Genomic DNA, 7,696 nt, shown 5'->3' on the forward strand with positions numbered 1-7,696 from the left:
ACATTAATGTGGATGCATTATTATGATCCATTATTATGGATAATCCTGAATGAATCTTGAATAATGTGTGAGAAAGTTATATACTCTACATGATCAAAAGTATGTGGACGCCTGCTCGTCGAACATCTCATTCCAAAATCATGGGCATTAATAGGGAGTTGGTCTCCCCTTTGCTGGTATAACAGCCTCCACTCTTCTGGGAAGGCTTTCCACTAGATGGTGGAACATTGCTGCAGGGACTTGCTTCCATTCAGCCACAAGAGCATTAGTGAGGTCGGGCACTGATGTTGGGCGATTAGGCCTGGCTCGCAGTCGGTGTTCCAATTCATCTCAAAGGTGTTCGATGGGGTTGATGTCAGAGCTCTGTGCAGGCCAGTCAAATTGTTTCACACCGATCTCGACAAACCAACTCTGACCTTGCGGGAGGTCCAGAGAAACTGCATTACGCCAGTGGTCAGTATAGGTTTATAATGGGCTGCAGAATAGCATTTTGGTGTTGTAGCGAATTTGGAGAGCAGCTTGACATGGGACACACACAGCCTCCGCTCTCCAGGATCCTAAGATCATGTGTTGTAATAGCTGTGCTCACGTAGCCTACTAGCCTATAGTCGTTAGAAGGATAGTTGCCATATGGGGGAAATAAATACTACTCTTAGTAAAGCACCATGGATAAGGTCATTAAAAGTTGCTATTATGCACAGAAGTGTTGTCCTAAACTACTCAGCAGAACGTTGTAGCGAAATTGGGACAGCAGACTGACAGGGACTCAACCCCAGTTCTCTTCACATTCAGAGATGAGAATGTTTTTTGTTTGTGCTCATACCGCACTATGGCCGTTAGAAGAGTGTATGATAGTATGAAATTGCCAGGGGGAAACTTGGGATGTGTGTGTGTGTGTGCGTGCGTGTGTGAGTTTTTAGATCAGTTGATTGATAAACGTGAGTGTGCAGTGACGCCTGTTCAAACAAGTGTGTTAGATTGTTAGATTTATGGCCATTTGTTTTGTTTTTCCCCTACTTTTCACCACCCACACACACCTGCATACACACACAGCCTGTCCGTCTCTACCTAATACTGTATGTAACCATGGGTTCTCCTTCTGAAAATAATCGGTCGTACAACCTCTTCCTGGTCCTAATACTTATAATATGATGGTTATTATGTGCTAAAAGAGCAAGGATTTCCTTGTTACTGAAGCCAATTCTGAAGTATAGTTTCACCAGATCATCTAACTCAGGTATTTCAACAGTGGCGCACACACAGCAACAGGCAACAGAAAGAAAGAACAAAACCCTGTCCCTTTCTCTGATGTCATTCTAATGGAATCCAGAAAGAACAAAACCCTGTCCCTTTCTCTGTGATCATCATTCTAATGGAATCCAGAAAGAACAAAACCCTGTCCCTTTCTCTGTGATGTCATTCTAATGGAATCCAGAAAGAACAAAACCCTGTTCCTTTCTCTGTGATGTCATTCTAATGGAATCCAGAAAGAACAAAACCCTGTCCCTTTCTCTGTGATCATCATTCTAATGGAATCCAGAAAGAACAAAACCCTGTCACTTTCTCTGTGATGTCATTCTAATGGAATCCAGAAAGAACAAAACCCTGTCCCTTTCTCTGTGATGTCATTCTAATGGAATCCAGAAAGAACAAAACCCTGTCCCTTTCTCTGTGATGTCATTCTAATGGAATCCAGAAAGAACAAAACCCTGTTCCTTTCTCTGTGATGTCATTCTAATGGAATCCAGAAAGAACAAAACCCTGTCCCTTTCTCTGTGATGTCATTCTAATGGAATCCAGAAAGAACAAAACCCTGTCCCTTTCTCTGTGATGTCATTCTAATGGAATCCAGAAAGAACAAAACCCTGTCCCTTTCTCTGTGATGTCATTCTAATGGAATCCAGAAAGAACAAAACCCTGTCCCTTTCTCTGTGATCATCATTCTAATGGAATCCAGAAAGAACAAAACCCTGTCCCTTTCTCTGTGATGTCATTCTAATGGAATCCAGAAAGAACAAAACCCTGTTCCTTTCTCTGTGATGTCATTCTAATGGAATCCAGAAAGAACAAAACCCTGTTCCTTTCTCTGTGATGTCATTCTAATGGAATCCAGAAAGAACAAAACCCTGTCCCTTTCTCTGTGATGTCATTCTAATGGAATCCAGAAAGAACAAAACCCTGTTCCTTTCTCTGTGATGTCATTCTAATGGAATCCAGAAAGAACAAAACCCTGTCCCTTTCTCTGTGATGTCATTCTAATGGAATCCAGAAAGAACAAAACCCTGTCACTTTCTCTGATGTCATTCTAATGGAATCCAGAAAGAACAAAACCCTGTCCCTTTCTCTGTGTGTCACGTTCTGACCTCTATTTCCTTTGTTTTTGTATTTATTTAGTATGGTCAGGGCGTGAGTTGGGTGGGCAGTCTATGTTTGTTTTTCTATGTTTTGGGGCAGTTCTATGTTTTCGGCCTAGTATGGTTCTCAATCAGAGGCAGGTGTCATTAGTTGTCTCTGATTGAGAATCATACTTAGGTAGCCTGGGTTTCACTGTTTGTTTGTGGGTGATTGTTCCTGTCTTTGTGTAGTGTTCACCAGATAGGCTGTATTAGGTTTTGAGTTCTCACGTTTCTTGTTTTTTTCGTTAGTTTGTTCATGTATAGTGTCGTAAATAAAATACAATGAACAACCACCACGCTGCGCTTTGGTCCGCCTCTACTTCACAACAAGAGAACCGTTACAGAATCACCCACCACAACAGGACCAAGCGGTGTGGTAATGGGCAAAGGAGAAAGCAGCAGCAGGAGCAGCGCGAGGAGGTATGGACATGGGAGGACGAATTAGACGGTAAAGGACCTTGGGCTCAGCCAGGAGAATATCGCCGCCCCAAGGAAGAACGGGAGGCGGCGAAAGCGGAGAGGCGCTGGTATGAGGAGGCAGCGCGGCGTCGTGGATGGAAGCCCGGGAGTCAGCCCCAAAAATTTCTTGGGGGGGGGCTAACAGGGAGTATGGCTACGCCAGGTAGGAGACCTGAGCCAACTTCCTGTGGTTACCGGTGGGCTAGAGAGACCGGGCAGGCACCGTGTTATGCTGTGGAGCGCACGGTGTCCCCAGTGCGGGTGCACAGCCCGGTGCGGTACATTCCAGCTCCGCGTATCGGCCGGGCTAGAGTGGGCATCGAGCCAAGTGCCATGAAGCCGGCTCTACGCATCTGGTCTCCAGTGCGTCTCCTTGGGCCGGCTTACATGGCACCAGCCTTGCGCACGGTGTCCCCGGTTCGCCTGCATAGCCCAGTGCGGGCTATTCCACCTCGCCGCACTGGCAGGGCGACCGGGACCATTCAACCGGGTAAGGTTGGGCAGGCTCGGTGCTCAAGAGCTCCAGTGCGCCTGCACGGCCCGGTCTATCCGTCACCACCTCCACACCCCAGCCCTCCGGTGGCAGCTCCCCGTACCAGGCTGTCTCTCCGGCCCATCCGTCCAGAGCCTCCCGCCTGTCCGGCGCCTCTGCCGGAGCCTCCCGCCTGTCCGGCGCCTCTGCCGGAGCCTCCCGCCTGTCCGGCGCCTCTGCCGGAGCCTCCCGCCTGTCCGGCGCCTCTGCCGGAGCCTCTCGCCTGTCCGGCGCCGCTGCCGGAGCCTCCCGCCTGTCCGGCGCCGCTGCCGGAGCCTCCCGTCTGCCCAACGCCGCCAGCGCCGCCCGTCTGCCCAGCGCCGCCAGTGCCGCCCGTCTGCCCAGCGCCGCCAGCGCCGCCCGTCTGCCCAACGCCGCCAGCGCCGCCCGTCTGCCCAGCGCCGCCAGCGCCGCCCGTCTGCCCAGCGCCGCCAGTGCCGCCCGTCTGCCCAGCGCCGCCAGTGCCGCCCGTCTGCCCAGCGCCGCCAGTGCCGCCCGTCTGCCAGGAGCCGCCAATGCCGCCCGTCAGCCAGGAGCCGCCAGTGCCGCCCGTCAGCCAGGGGCCGCCAGTGCCGCCAGTCAGCCAGGGGCCGCCAGTGCCGCCAGTCAGCCAGGGGCCGCCAGTGCCGCCAGTCAACCAGGGGCCGCCAGTGCCGCCAGTCAGCCCAGCGCCAGCGCCGCCAGTCAACCAGGGGCCGCCAGTGCCGCCAGTCAGCCAGGGGCCGCCAGTCAGCCAGGGGCCGCCAGTGCCGCCAGTCAGCCAGGGGCCGCTAGAGCCCCTCCGCCCGGAGCAGCTGTCCCTCTGTCCCGAGCAGCTGTCCCTCTGTCCCGAGCAGCTGTCCCTCGGTCCCAAGCAGCTGTCCCTCTGTCCCGAGCAGCTGTCCCTCTGTCCCGAGAAGCTGCCCCTCTGTCCCAAGCAGCCCCTCTGTCCAGTGGGGTCATTGAGAGGGGTGGGCATGGTGAGTAAGCCACGGAGGCGGACAATAAGGCGGACTGAGACAATGGCGAAGTGGGGTCCGCGTCCCGCGCCAGAGCCGCCACCGCGGACAGACGCCCACCCAGACCCTCCCCTATAGGTCAAGGTTTTGCGGCCGGAGTCCGCACCTTTGGGGGGGGGTACTGTCACGTTCTGACCTCTATTTCCTTTGTTTTTGTATTTATTTAGTATGGTCAGGGCGTGAGTTGGGTGGGCAGTCTGTTTGTTTTTCTATGTTTTGGGGCAGTTCTATGTTTTCGGCCTAGTATGGTTCTCAATCAGAGGCAGGTGTCATTAGTTGTCTCTGATTGAGAATCATACTTAGGTAGCCTGGGTTTCACTGTTTGTTTGTGGGTGATTGTTCCTGTCTTTGTGTAGTGTTCACCAGATAGGCTGTATTAGGTTTTGAGTTCTCACGTTTCTTGTTTTTTTCGTTAGTTTGTTCATGTATAGTGTCATAATTAAAATACAATGAACAACCACCACGCTGCGCTTTGGTCCGCCTCTACTTCACAACAAGAGAACCGTTACACTGTGATGTCATTCTAATGGAATCCAGATAGAACAAAACCCTGTCACTTTCTCTGTGATGTCATTCTAATGGAATCCAGAAAGAACAAAACCCTGTCCCTTTCTCTGTGATGTCATTCTAATGGAATCCAGAAAGAACAAAACCCTGTCCCTTTCTCTGTGATGTCATTCTAATGGAATCCAGAAAGAACAAAACCCTGTCACTTTCTCTGTGATGTCATTCTAATGGAATCCAGAAAGAACAAAACCCTGTTCCTTTCTCTGTGATGTCATTCTAATGGAATCCAGAAAGAACAAAACCCTGTTCTCAAACATGTACATCAAAGTTATGGACAAAGACTAAACATCCACATCAAATTAAATATTTTCTTGATCAAATAACATGGAAAACAACCACTTTTTGTGCATGAATTCATTTATCATCCTTACAAACCACTTAATGTAAATGTACATTACTCTATTGAACATAAGTTGGTCATCGTGAAACCATCGGCCAAACGATGGTTATAATATAAAGATGTTTTCAGTGCAATTCGAGTTTTATTAAAAACGTAACTTAAGAAGTAGGTTAAATTACATGACCCTTATATTGTATTCCTGGGCTGTATCAGCCAATATGCTAGATGTACTGTAGGTTGAAGAGAGCAGAGTAGGAGTGTCACAAACCTCGTCAGGGAAATGACCAGACCAAGCTGTCGCGTGGGGAGTAGACATTTCTTTTTATTTTAAATGTCGCCAACAAAAACTATGCTTACTAGGGCTATACAGGCCACTAACCAAGTCAACTACCCACAACTAAGGTGGCAAAACAGGCTGCCTAAGTATGATTCCCAATCAGAGACAACGATAGACAGCTGTCCCCGATTGAGACCCATACCCGGCCAAAACATAGAAACAGAAAACATAGAAATAAAGAAACTAGAATGCCCACCCTATTCACACCCTGGCCTAACCTAACCAAAATAGAGAATAAAAGCCTCTCTATGGCCAGGGCGTGACAAGGAGAGACTTGCACTTTCTCTTAAGCTATTTTTATAGCCAACATTTTAGGAGTGGGAAGATTTTCAGACTGAGAAATATGGGTGATCAATATTTTGTCTTATTTCTAGGCAATGTAGTAAACTTTAGTCGAGTCACAGGCCTATTCAGGAAGTTAATTTCCTTGGAAAGAGAACTGCTCTGTGCTTGTTCCTAAGATCTGTGGTTCGTCAGTGTAAGTTGAGAGGGGTGTATCTTGGCTATAAAATATCTTTGTAATTTTCTGGTGGTACTTCTCAACGGTTCATTAGAAATAGTGAATTGTTGAAAGTCAAATGCTATTGCAAAGCTTATTATTATTAAAGATGTAGTTTAAGTATAACTCTGACTGGTGTGTAGTTTGTAACGCTCCTCATTTGGTAAAGCTGAAATATGCCACCACAGATCAGACAGTGACAGGGGTCTCAGCAGTGTCAGACAGCCAGGGAAGACTAGTTGGTGACAAAGGTGAGGTGAATTAGTGCAGATACAATACTTTGTTCTCTCTGTGCAGCAAACACTGGACAAGCCATATTATATTTTAAGGCAGTCTGACAAACCTCAAGTTGATTTCCATCGTTTATAAAGGGTTGATAAAGGCTTTTCCCGACGACACAAATAAATTCATTAAAAATCCTACAATGTGATTTTCTGGATTTTTTTTCTAATTTTGTCTGTCATAGTTGAAGTGTACCTATGGTGAAAATTACAGGCCTCTCTCATCTTTTTAAGTGGGAGAACTTGCACAATTGGTGGCTGACTAAATACTTTTTTGCCCCACTGTATGTGAATGCCCAGTCAGGTTCATATCATCTCAGACATAAGTTAGTGCAGTTTAAGACCATCCATAGAACGTACTATATGACAGTGTAATTCCTCTGCGGGAGGTGTAAAACACGAAAGGAGACATATCTGCATATGTTATGGTCTTGTGAATAGTGGATGAATTCTGGCAAAGCGCATGTTCTTTTATCTCAGCATGTCTACAGATTCTCCCTTATCCCTGTTTTTGTTTGCTTGGAAATGTTGATACTGGAGACTGTTATCTGAAGAAACTGTGTAACCTAGCATTTATAGCGGCTAACAAATGCATTGCCATTAATTGGAAGGTTGGTTATCCTCCTACAATGTCAAGTTATGTATCACTAGATTGTATTTACTACCAGTTAAGGGTTTACTGGGCAACGTTCATAAGATCTGGATGCCTTATGTGGAATACAGTACGACTAAAGGGGTCTGTAGTGAAAACATGCCACATGAGGCTCAGTCCTGGCCCTGGGGGTCTGCCGTCCTGTGGGTTGTCACTCTGGCCTAACACACCCGAAAACCAATAATGAATGTTTCACTTAGATGCTAAAGCTGAGTGGGATGTGTTGGGTTGGGACGCTACAGGGCTGTGGACCCCTAGGGTCAGGTCGGGGTGACCCAGCTATATTGTCTGCAAGTAAAAATAGCTCTACAGTACTATTAGTCCTATGCGATTAATTATATGGAGGATTTGCTGTTTCTGTGTGTTAATGTATATTTGAGGTGTATGTGGGGTTTTTTGTTTTAGTTTTTTGTTTCCAAACCTTTCCCTTGGGAATTAAAGAAATGTAAGGTGTGAACTGGGAAGGAAATTGTTTTGGGAGAGTTGAGTTATTGACTAGACTGGTGGGGGTCAGGCGTGCAGGTGGCTCGGGCTGGCTGGTCGGGCTGGCTGGTCGGTCGGCTGGTCGGTCTGGCTGGTCGGGCTGGCTGGCTGGTCGGTCGGCTGGTCGGGCTGGCTGGTCGGTCTGGCTGGTC

Source organism: Oncorhynchus clarkii, unplaced genomic scaffold (genome assembly GCF_045791955.1).
Source record: "Oncorhynchus clarkii lewisi isolate Uvic-CL-2024 unplaced genomic scaffold, UVic_Ocla_1.0 unplaced_contig_1139_pilon_pilon, whole genome shotgun sequence".
NCBI lineage: Eukaryota > Metazoa > Chordata > Actinopteri > Salmoniformes > Salmonidae > Oncorhynchus > Oncorhynchus clarkii.